Raw genomic sequence first — 12,500 nt, 5'->3', positions numbered from 1 at the left:
AAAAAGAGGTAGTTCTAATTGAGAGAATGAAATAGTGAGAAACAATGAGAAAGAGAGAAGTAAAAGAATGAGAAAGAGAAAATGGAGAGGTAATCGAAAGAAAGAGAGTAAACAAACAGAGTGAGAGGGTGGTATCGTTATGGTCTGTATTAATAATGCGTCTTCTCAGTGCCTGGTCTCTTTTCAGGCTTTTGTACCAGAGTCAAGCATGAAATGTGTCCAGTCCKCAAAACCATATACCCGCACAGAAGGGTTCCCTCGACCTCTGAGACAGAAGGAGGGAATGGAGGGATACTAACTGAGTGGAGAGTGGAGAGCAGAGCTCCAGGCCAGTCCAGGCTCAGTCCCAGCCAGAGAGCATGTTGAGGGTGTTAAGCCAGGGAACATGGCCTATTCAGCGGGTTCATCTTTGGCAGTCCCCCTGTTCCCCAATACTGCCGCTTAGCTAGCTACTCACACAGCTTGGCTAACACTGCTAGRTACTATAACATTAGGTTTTCTATGGTGATGCTACACAATACAATCAGATCCACAGTGGATATTATCACACATTTCTTTTGTTGCAAATCAGAAAAACAATAGAACATATTCTGGTTTTAGAGCCCGACCGATATATATATTGTTTCACCAGTATTATCAGCTGTTAAGGGCCTTTTGACGCTATATATCGATATCAGCCAATAATTTCACAATAACTGCTATTCAATAAGTAGGATTAAGAAAAGGGAATCTAAGGCTCATCTGAAGACTCGCCGGCATTCTCAMGATGTGTCATTATTGTCACAATGTTACAAATCAACATTTGAAGCATATTTCTTTGATAATTGCTGTTTTGGATGGCAATTAATGAGAACTTTTACATTTCCTTTCAATAAAACAGTATATTGACAGATATATCAGTATTGGTAAGTATTGTCCACCAAAAAATCTGAATCGGTGTCGGAKCCGGAAAAAAWCCATAACGGTCGGCCTCCAGTTTTTACTGAACGAAAAGAGAGAAAACGAAAGAAAAAAAATCATATTTTTATTTGTGGATGAAAGAATGAAGACTCGTGATGAGTGTAGTCTTAATTCGGGGAGGGAGGATTGGGGGGATGTCTAGTGGTGAGAAGTGAGAGGAATACTAGTGGTGTCGTCTTAATTCAGGGAGGATTGGGGGATGTCTAGTGGTGAGAAGTGAGAGGAATACTAGTGGTGTGGTCGTGGCGGTTGGTTTCTGGCATGTAGCTTAGCTGCTCTCTGTGGAAGATGCCAAATGTTCACACACTATCCTTGCCAACCTCCGTCCTTCTGATCCTCTCTTTCTTTTCTTTCTTTCTTTTCTTTATGTTGTCCCCCTTTTGTTTATATTCTTCTTCGCGGTTCAGATGAATGCCCTCTCAAAGGCTCATTAGCACCATGGACCGACTGAACTGTTTGTCAGTGGCAAAAAAAGYMTTCRGAACAACAATTTCGGGAATGAAAAATGTAGGTGAAAAAAAATCCTGAAAGAAAAGGTTTTATTTTCCCTCTTTATTTTGGTGTTGTTAATCGGGAGATTTTACTGTCGTTAGTTTTCCTTTGTTTTGATAAATTCTCTGACCTTCATATATTCTGTGGAAGCTGTTCATTCAATCAAGGTGTGTTATTATAGACAAGGGGTGATAATTAGTGAAAATATTAGCAAATACTGTTTTAACCTTTTATATTGATTAGAATTTTAACAAAGGCCTAATTATTATATTACATTTAAATACACTAAATTATGTATCATAGTGATTTGGCTGATATTCAGGTATCATTACCGCCGTAATTGTATATTTTCTCTCTCAATCTCTCTCTTTCTCCAAGGAGCTGTTTTCTCTCCTTGTTCCTTTTGCTTCCTTCTCAGAATCCACTTTAGAAGACAACCTTGGTAAGGGCATCGTTTGGTGTTGGTTACGCCGTGAGAAGGAGAGAGGTTTAAAGCCGTGCGAGAGGGTGGTAGCTAGCTAGGGCTAAAGAGCAAAGCAGCACAACAGAGCAAACGGCAGAGAATCATCATTTGGCAGAGAGTAAGTCTGTGGAAGAGAGTACGCCTCAAATCAGTTTGGACACAGATCTAGGACACTAGACGGAGGAGAAGAAAGAGGGATGAAACGGGATAGAAAGAGGGATGAAACGGGATAGAAAGAGGGATGAAACGGGATAGAAAGAGGGATGAAACGGGATAGAAAGAGGGATGAAACGGGATAGGGAACAACAGGATGGGGGGGCACACATGAACGTCTGTGTTTGAGTGTGTGTGCTGTACGTGGTGGTGCGTGTGCGTTGCCTCTGTGTGTCTTCTACTGTCCCTCAACCTCAATGAGGATTAGACAAACCCCGACCGGGCCAGTGGACGGTGGTAGATACATGGTTATGAAGGAAACAAGGCTCTCTCCTCCTCAAAAGGCAGTGCAAACTGTTTAAAGATAGTGATATTATTTCGGGTAGTTTTTGCCAAAAGAAGGTGTATGGTGTTACTCTTTTTATCTATTATGATAGTCCTTTCTAAATAGATTTGAATAGTGAGACAGGGTTACTGCCGCACTGGAACTCTGGGGCCTCAGGGACAACACGCTGAAAGTGGTGTGACACGAGAAGTCTGAGTTGTGTTGTGTGTGTGTCGCGGCATCCGGGAATGTGAGCCAAGGGACCGGGGTGGTAAACTAGGTGCTATTATCGCGTCCTTATTGCAGTGTTTCACAGTGTCAAGTTAATATAAGGAAGGAGACATATGATGACAGATGGATCAGATCGGGAATAAATGCGACCAGACAATGGTGTTCCAGAGAGACAGAAACACCTCCAGGTAGACACCGCACAGCACAGAGAGACAGAAAACGACCGCAGGTCATGACAGCACAGAGAGACAGAAAACCCCCAGGCTAGACAGTACAGATAGACAGAAACACCCCAGGGTATGACAGCACAGAAGACAGAAACACACCATAGGGTATGACAGCATAGAGAAGACAGAAACACCCAGGTAGACAGTACAAGATAGACAGAACACCCCAGGTAGACAGCACAAGAGACAGACAACACCCCAGGTATTGTAGCCAAGCACAAGAGAGACAGTAAACAACACGCAGGTAGACAGCACAGCACAGTAGAGACAGAAAACACCACAGGGTAAGACTATGCACAGGAAGACAGAAATCAACCTCTCAAGGTATTGACAGTTATACAATGATGAACAGGAACCCCAGGTAGACAGTAACAGATAGACAGAAACACACCCAAGATAGACAGCACAGAGAGACGAAACACCGCAGGTAGATCTGAACTGAGAGACACGATAACACCCAGGTAGCACAGCACAGAGAGACAGCAACACCAGGTAAGAACAGCAACAGCACAGAGAAGACAAGAAACACCCAGGTAAGACAGCACAGCACTAGTGAGAGACAGAAACACCTCTCAGGTAGACAGCACTGTAGAGGAGCAGAACTCCAGGTAGACAGTACAGAGACTCAGAAACACCCAGGTAGACCGCACAGAAAGACAGAAAACACCTGCAGGTAGCACACAGCACAGAGAGACAGAACCATCCCAGGTAGACAGCACAGAGAAGACAGAAACACCTCAGGTAGACAGCACAGAGAGACAGAAACACCCCAGGTAGACGTCGCACAGAGAGACAGAACACCCAGGTAGACAGTACAGTTGAGAGACAGAAACACCACAGGTAGACTAGCACAGCACTGGAGAGAACAGGAATACACCCAAGGTAGAACGCTCAGATACAGAGAGACACGAAAATCAACAGGTAGACTACACACAGAAATGAGAAACACCGCAGTGTAGACAGTACAGAGAGACCAAGAAACACCCCAGGTAGACAGCACACGCACTGGAGAGACAAAAACACCCAGGTTAGACAGCACAGAGAGACAGAAACACCCAGGTAGATCAGTACTGAGAGACAAGAACACCCAGGTAGACAGGCACAGCAGCTGAGAGACAGAAACACCCAGGTAGACAAGCACCAGAGAGACTCCAGCAAAACACCCAGGTAGGACAGCACAGAGACAGAAACCATGTCGGACCTCCAAGGTAGACAGTACAAAAGAGGACGCAGAACAACCCAGGTAGGCAGCACAGCACAGAGAGACAGAAACACGCTCCGAGTACGACAGTTAACAATGAGAGACAGAAACACCTTGCAGGTAGACGCAGTACAGCACAGAAGAGACAGAAACACCCAGGTAGACAGCACAGTAAACAAGAGAGACAGAAGATAACACCCAGGTAGACAAGCACAGCAAATAGACGACAGAAAAACATCCAGGAGACAGACAGAGAGACAGAAACACCCAAGGTAGACAGTACAGAGAGACAGAAACACCAACAGTAGAAACAGCACAGTACAGGAGAGAACAGAAACAACCCAGGTAGACAGCACAGAGAGACAGAAACACCCTAGGTAGACAGCACAGGAGACCAGAAAACTACCCAGGTAGAGCAAGGCACAGAGAGACAGAGACACCCACGAGGTAGACAGCACAGAGAGAGCTTAGAAGACACCCAGGTAGACAGGCACAGAGAGACAAGAGACACCGCAGGAGACAGCACAAGAGAGACAGAAAGCACCCAGGTAGAATCAACAGCTACAGAGAGACAGAAACACCCAGCGTAGAAGTGACACGAAGAGCACAGCAAAGCACGCACAGGTAATAAGAGCTTACAGAGAGACAGAAACACCGGACAGGTATGTACAGTCACAGAGAGACAGAAACACCCAGGTAGATCAGTACAGAGAGAACAGGAAACACCCAGGTAGATACAACAGTACAGAGAAGAGCAGAAACCACCCAGGTATGACAGCACAGGCACAGAGAGTACAGAAACACCCAGGTAGACAACACAGAGAGACAGAAACACCACAGATAAGAAACCGACATTTCAAGAAAGCACACAAAGAGGAGACCAGAAACACCCAGGTAGACAGCAACCGACAAAGACAGAAACAACACCAGGTAGAGCCAGCACAGAGAGAGCGACAACCCCACAGGTAGACAACAACAGACAAGGGAAGACAGAAACCACCCAGGTAGACCGCAGCAGCACATGAGAGACAGAAACCACCCATGTAGAACAACACAAGCACAGAGAGAACAAGAAAACACCTCCAGGTTAGACAGACAGAGGAGACACTAGAAACACCCGAGGTAGACAGACAGGAGAGAGACATAAACACCCTCCAAGGTAGAGCAACACTAGCACAGAGACACGAAACACCAAGAGTAGACAGTCACAGACAGACAGAGCACAGACTAAACACCCCCAAGGTAGACAAGCACACAGAACAAGAAAACACCAGGTAGAGCACAGTGCAAGCATAAGACAGAAACACCTCAGCGTAGAGCAGCACAGTACACGAGAGACAGAAACAACCCAGGTAGACAGTAACGAGAGAGACAGACAGACATCCAGGTAGGCACAACACAGAGAGTTAACAGAAACACGCCAAGTTACGCACAGCCACAGAGGGACGCACTAAAGAAACAACCCCAGTAGACCAGTACAGAATAGACAGAAACACCCAGGTAGACACACGACAGAGAGACAAGAAACACCCAGGTAGACAGTGACAGATAGACATAAACACCCAGGTAGAAAATGATGGACAGCAACAGTAACAAGAGAGACATCATAGAAAAACACGCCAGGTAGACAGCACAGAGAGACACAGAAAACCACCTAGGGTAGACCAGCACAGAGACACAGAAACAGCCACAGGTAGACAGCCCAGAGAGAATCAGAGACACCAAGGTAGACAGCACAGAGAGACGAGACACCCAGGTAGACAGCATACGACGAGACAGAGGACCGGCAGACCCAGCGTAGGAGACAGCCACAGAAGAGACAGAAACCGCAGGTAGACAGCAACAAGTAGAGACAGAAACAGTAACCAGGATAGCCAGTACAGAGAGCACAAGAAACACACCCAGGTATAGACAAGCACAAGAGAGAACAGAAACACCCAGGTAGACAGCACAGAGAGACTAGAAACAAGCACACAAGAGTAGACAGATACGAGAAGAACCGAAATTACCCAAGGTAGAATTTAACAGTACAGAGAAGACAAAACGAGAACAAACCCAGGTAGAGAACAGAGCACAGTCACAGGAGCAGACAGAAACAGCCCAGGTAGGAACAACACAGATGAGACAGAAACACACAAAATAAGCAGATAGACAAACAACAGCCAACAGAGACAGAAACTACTCCCAGGTAGAGCAGGACAGAAGAGGACAGAACCACCCTAGGTTAGACAGTACAGATCAGACAGAAACACCCAGGTAGTTACAGCACAGTAACAGAAAGCCAGACAACCACCCCAGGTAAGACAGCACAAAGAGACAGAAACACCCAGGATAATACAGCACAGAGAGACAAGAACACCCAGGTAGACCAGTACAGAGAAGACAGAAACACCTCAGGTAGACAGCTACACTCGAGAGAACAGCAACAACCCCACAGGTAGACAGCACCAGCAACAGGAAGAGACATAGAAACAACCGAACAGGTAAACACACACAGAGAGACACGAAAAACACTATTAAATCGACCCAGATAGACAACAACAAGCACAGGGAGGAGACAGGAAAACACCCAGGTAGACCAGCACAGAAGACGACAGAAACACACACAGGTAGACCAGCACAAGAGAGACCAGAAACACCAGGTAGACACAACAGACACAGGGAGACAGAAACACCCGCGTAAGACAGGCACAGCACAGAGAGACAAAACACCGCAGGATAGAGGTCAACACAGGCACAGAGAGACACGAAAACACCAGTGTAGACAGCACAGAGAAAAAGACTAAACACAACAGGAAGACAGTAAAGGAGAGACAATAAACAACCCAGGTAGACACACAGCATCAGAGCAGGAAACACCCGAGGTAGACAACACAGCACAGAGGACAGAAACAACCAGTAGACAGCACAGAGAGACCAGAAACATTCCCAAACCAGGATAGACAAGTACAGATAGACAGGATCAACAGACCACAGGTAGAACAGCAGCAGTACAGATGAGACCAGAAACACCCAGGATAGACAAGATAAGAAGAACAGAAACACCCAGGTAGACAACACAGAGAGACAGGACACACCCCAGGTAGGACAGCTTATACAGAGAGACGAAACAGCCCCAGGTAGACCAGTCAAAGATAAGACAGAAACAGAACCCAGGTAGACAGCACAGAGAGACAAAACACCTCCAGGTAGACAGTACAGACTAGAACCATAAAATCACCGCCCAGGTAGACCGTAGCCACAGTAACATCCCAGAGAGACAGAAACACCCAGGTTAGACAGCACAGAGTATGACAGAAACACCTATGTGAGAAGCACAGAGACACAGAAACACTTCAGAGTAGGAACGCACAGAAGAGAACAGAGACAGCCCAGGTAGAACAGAGCACAGAGAGACAGAGACACCCCAGGTAGACAGGCAAGAAGAGAGACCAGAAACCAACCCAGGTAGACAGCACAGAGAGACAAGAAAACAACCAGAGTGTACAGCAACAAGATAGAGACAAGAAACACCCAGGTTAGACTACGCACTAGAGAGAGACAGAAACACCCGAGGTAGACAGTACAAGAGAGACAGAAACACCGGACAGGTGTAGAGACAGTAAACAGAAAGACAGAAAACACAGGTTAGAACCCAGCACAGCAGCAGAAGGAGATTCAGAAACACCCAGGCTAGGAACAACACCAGAGAGACAGATAACACCCAGATAGGACAAACACAGCACAGGGAGAGCAGAAACACCCAGGGAGACAGACACAAAGAGAACAGAAAGGCAACCCAGGTAGACAGGAACACCAGTAAGAAGACAGTATAAACACCCAGGTAGAAAACACATGAGCACAGGGAAGAAACAGAAAAAACCCAAGGTAGACGCACAGCACAGAGACGACGAACACCCAGGTAGACAACACAGCACAGAGAGACAGAAACAGGACCTTGTCAGAGTAGACAGCACAAGGAGAGAACAATATAACACCAAGAGTAGCAAACCAAGTACAGAGAGACCATATAACACACCAGGTGTAGACAAAACAGCAGCAGAGAGAACAGAAACAAACCCCAGGTAGAGCAAAACACAGCACAGAAATCAAAACACCCAGGTAGAAACAGCACAGAGAGAACCAAGAAACACCCCAGGTAGAAACGAGTAACAGAATAAGACAGAAAAAACACACCAGGTAGACAAGCACAGTTACAAGAGAGACAAACACCCAGAGTAAGCAGTACAGAGAGACAGAAACACACAGGATAGGACAACACAGAGAGAACAGAAACACCCCAGGTAGACAGCAACCGAGAGACCAAACACCCGGTATATCAGTACAGGGATCGACAGAAACACCCAGGTAGACAAACACACGAGAGACAGAAACGGGACCCAGGTAGACAAGTACAGAAGACATAAACAGGCCCAAGGTAGACAGCACAGTACAGAGAGACAGATACACCCCAGTAGACAGTACAGAGAGACAGAAACACGGATTTCAGTACCCAGGTAGTCAAATACAGAGAGACAGAAACACCCAGGTAGATACATGCACAGAGAGACAAGAAAACACTTCAGGTAGACAGTACAGATAGACAGGAAAACACCCCCAAGGTAAGACACGTACATGAGAGACAGAAAACACCCCAGGTAGGACAACACAGGAGAGACAGAAACACACCCAGGTAGACAGCACATCGAGAGACAGAAACTCCCCAGGTAGATTCAGCAACTGAGCATGACAGAAACAACACCCCAGTAGACAGTAACAGAGAGAACAGAAACACCCAGTGTATGACAGCACAAGAGAGACAGAAACATCCCTCAGTGTTAGACAAGCAACAGGGAAGACAGAAACAAGCCCAGGTAGTACAGCACAGTACATGGCCGAGACAGAAACACCTGCAGGTACTGGAGCAGCACAGTACCACGGGAGACACGAAATACACCTCAGGTAGACAGCACAGTACAGGGAGACAGAAACTTACCCCAGGTAGAGCGGCTGGCTGTTAAACAGGTTAATTTCTGACTCGTCTTCTACTTTCTTAAATCATCTGGGTTAAACACAGTCAATTAGTGCCTTTTTATCCTTTTTAGTTCAACTAGTCATTAAATATATAAATGAATCACATCAAATACGCAGTATGTAATCATCAGAATCAGAACGCACAATATGATCTAGGTTGCCATGGCACCTTAAACCCCCCCTCTACCCCCCTCTTTCTGTCTCGCCATCTCTCCAAGTGACCCACCCCCGAACAATCTGTTCCCACGTTTATTGGACAACTAATTTGGCTGCCCTCCATGGCACCGCAGGGCCTCCCAGAATATCCTTGGCTGGGTGTATCAGGGCAGCGGAGTGGTGACTTGGCTGGCATGCCGGCGGTGCCACCGGGGTGTTGCTGGGAGGCAGGGTGTATTCAGGGCTGGTCCTGGCAGGGACCGAATTATGATTTGAGAGCTTGTTTTTTTTTGGGAAAAGTATCGGTGGTGTGCTGCAAGGCTAAACCCTGCTAATGAGAAACTCTGCTCCCATCATCCATATCCGCTGACCGTAGTCTGGAGTCTTAAAAGATGCCACTCTGTTCCCTTAGTTTATTGTCAATACTTTTTGACACACTCTTGTATTCTCGTATATGGGCCCTTGGTCAAAAGTAGTGCTACTATTGTAGAGGAACAGGGTGCCATTTTTGTGCTGATGATGGCAATAACCTTTCTCCCCACTGGCAGAGGTCTCTCTATTTCAGACAGTGGGAGTCTGCCGTGTAGCATGGAGGGTAATGTCTATTTCACCAGCGCGCAGCACATATTGACTGTTGGATCATGGCAGACTTGGAATGACACTCAGTTGGTGCTGAGCTTCCTCCCAACAGAATAACACAAACTCACACACTCGCTCATGTAATTCGACGCTCACTGCACATCACAGCACACAACGAACACGCACACCGCAAATCACACACAGCACAAAAACAACACAGCACACACACAGCACACACACACACTACACACACACACAGCACAACACACACACACACCACACCACACACACACACACACACAGTTGTATAATACATGAGCCTATACGATTTTGAAGCTGTGCTGTGGCTCTCTGTCACATATAAATATTCAGTTGGCAATGCATGTTAGATGCTGAAGTCAGGAGCCATCATGATCTGCTGAGCCATTAGTATGGAATCCAGTTTCTGAGCACTAGTGCGTTAGTCTCTTCATTTGTACAAACTACTTCAGATGTATTTCGGTTTAATTAAGCTCATAGACTGTAAACTGTTGTTTCCTTGAGTGTGGACCAATCCCCGTAGATGGTAAATGTCGCCTAGATGGCTGATGGTAGCCACTGTAATACTCTGTGATGGGGTAAATGTCCCTAGATGGTGCTGGTACCGAAACTGTAATACTCTGTGATGGGTAAATGTCCCTAGATGGTGTATAGGTACCGCACTGTAATAGCTCCTGTTGATGGTAAATGTCCCTAGAATGGTGGATGTACCACTGTAATACTCTGTGATGGTAAATGTCCCTAGAGGTGATGGTACCATACTGTAATACTCTGTGATTGGTTATAATATCCCTAAGATTGGTGATTGGTACCACTGTAATACTCTGTGATGGTAAATTTATCCCTAAGATGGTGATGGTACCCCTCACCTGTATTACTACTGTGATGTGTAATTATCCCTAGATGTGGGATGAGTACGTCGTACTGTAATACTCTGTGAATTGGTAAATAATCCCTAGATGGGATGGTACCTGTTTACTCTTCCCGTAGTATACTTCCTGTTGAATGGTTAAATATCCCTATGTATGGCGGTATGCGCTCACCTATCTGTATATTTATCTCTGTGCTGGTTTATATATCCCTAGTATGGTGTCATCGGTAAAACCACTGTAATAACTCTGTAGGTAAACATATCCCGTAAGAATGGTAGATGGTACGCAACTAGTTGAATACTTCTGTGATGGTAAAATATCCCTAGAGGGGATGGTGACCACTGTAATACTCTGTGATGGGTAAATTATCCTCCTAGCTGGTGACTGGTTATCCACTGTAAATACTCTGTGATGGTTAAAATTAATCCCTGAGATGGTGATGGTAACACTGTAAATACTCTGGTGATGGTAAATAATCACCGGCATAGCTATGGTGTAATTGGTACCGGTTACTGAAATACTCTGTGATAGGTAAAAATAATCCCTAAGATGGTGAAGGTACCAAACTGTAATACTCTGTGATGGTAAAATAATCCCTAGATGGTGATGGTACCAAAACTGTAATACTCTGTGATGGTAAAATCCTAGATGGATGGTACCACTGTAATACCGCTGTGATGGTAAATATCCCAAGATATGGAGATGGTAACCACTGTAAACTCTGTGATGGGTAAATATCCCTAGATGGGGAATGGTACCCAACTGTAATACTCTGTGAAGGTTAATTCCCGTAGATTGGTGTAGATGGTACCGACTGTAAATACTCTGTGATGGATAAATATCCCAGATGGTGATAGTACCACTGTATACTCTTGATGAATGGTAAAATATCCCCTAGTGGGGGATTGGTACCACTGTAAATGTACTCTCTGATGATGGTAAAATTTATCCCTAGATTGGTGATTGTACCACTGTATATAGCTCTGTGATGAGTAAATAATCCCTAGATGGTGATGGTACCACTAGTATAACTCTGTGATGGTAAAATGTCCTAGAATAGGTGATGGTACGCACTGTAATTAACTCTGTGATGGTAAATATCCACTAAAAGATGGTGATGGTTAACCACTGTAATACTCTAGTGATTGGTTAAATATCCCTAGATGGGTGATGGTACCACTGCTAAAATACTCTGTGATGGTAAATAATCCCTAGATGGTGATGTGTACCTTGAACTGTAATACTCTGTGATGGAGTTATTCCCTAGATGAGTGATGGTACCACGTAATACTCTGTGATGGGTAAATGTCACGTAGTGGGGAATGGTACCGGGACTGTAATACTCGTTGATGGTAAATATCGGTCTTATGAGTGCGCTGAATGGGGATACCAAAGAACTGTAAGACTCTGTGATGGTAAAATATCCAGATGGGTGATCGGTACGACTTGTAATACTCTGTGATGGTAAACTATCCATAGATGGTGAGGTACCGACTGTTAATACTCTTGATGGTAAATTGATCCCCTAAGATCTGGTGATGGTACCACTGTAATAACTCTGGTGTGGAAAATATCCCGTAGATGGTGATGGGTACCACTGTAATACTCTGTGATGGGTATATATCGCCTAGATGGGGGACTGGTAGAACACTGGTAATAACTCTGTGAATGGTAAATGTCCCTAGATGGTGAGAAGGTACCGACTGTTAATACTCTGTGATGGTAAATATCCCTAGAAACTGGTGATTGTCCGGATTACCCCCACTTGTAATAACTCTGTGATGGTATG

General features: G+C 45.4%; 1 long non-coding RNA gene across 1 annotated transcript; it reads left to right on the top strand.

The window, feature by feature from the left end:
* Positions 1-3,647: 3,647 nt before the first annotated feature.
* On the top strand, positions 3,648-4,753 carry LOC139026125 (uncharacterized). The gene is made up of 3 exons (XR_011477842.1): positions 3,648-3,668; positions 4,193-4,223; positions 4,725-4,753. It is a non-coding gene; the product is annotated as an uncharacterized lncRNA (long non-coding RNA).
* The last annotated feature ends 7,747 nt before the right edge of the window (positions 4,754-12,500 follow it).

The sequence above is a fragment of the Salvelinus sp. IW2-2015 genome, unplaced genomic scaffold (assembly GCF_002910315.2).
Source record: "Salvelinus sp. IW2-2015 unplaced genomic scaffold, ASM291031v2 Un_scaffold3934, whole genome shotgun sequence".
Taxonomy (NCBI): Eukaryota; Metazoa; Chordata; class Actinopteri; order Salmoniformes; family Salmonidae; genus Salvelinus; species Salvelinus sp. IW2-2015.
This window is presented reverse-complemented; position numbering and strand designations above follow the sequence as displayed.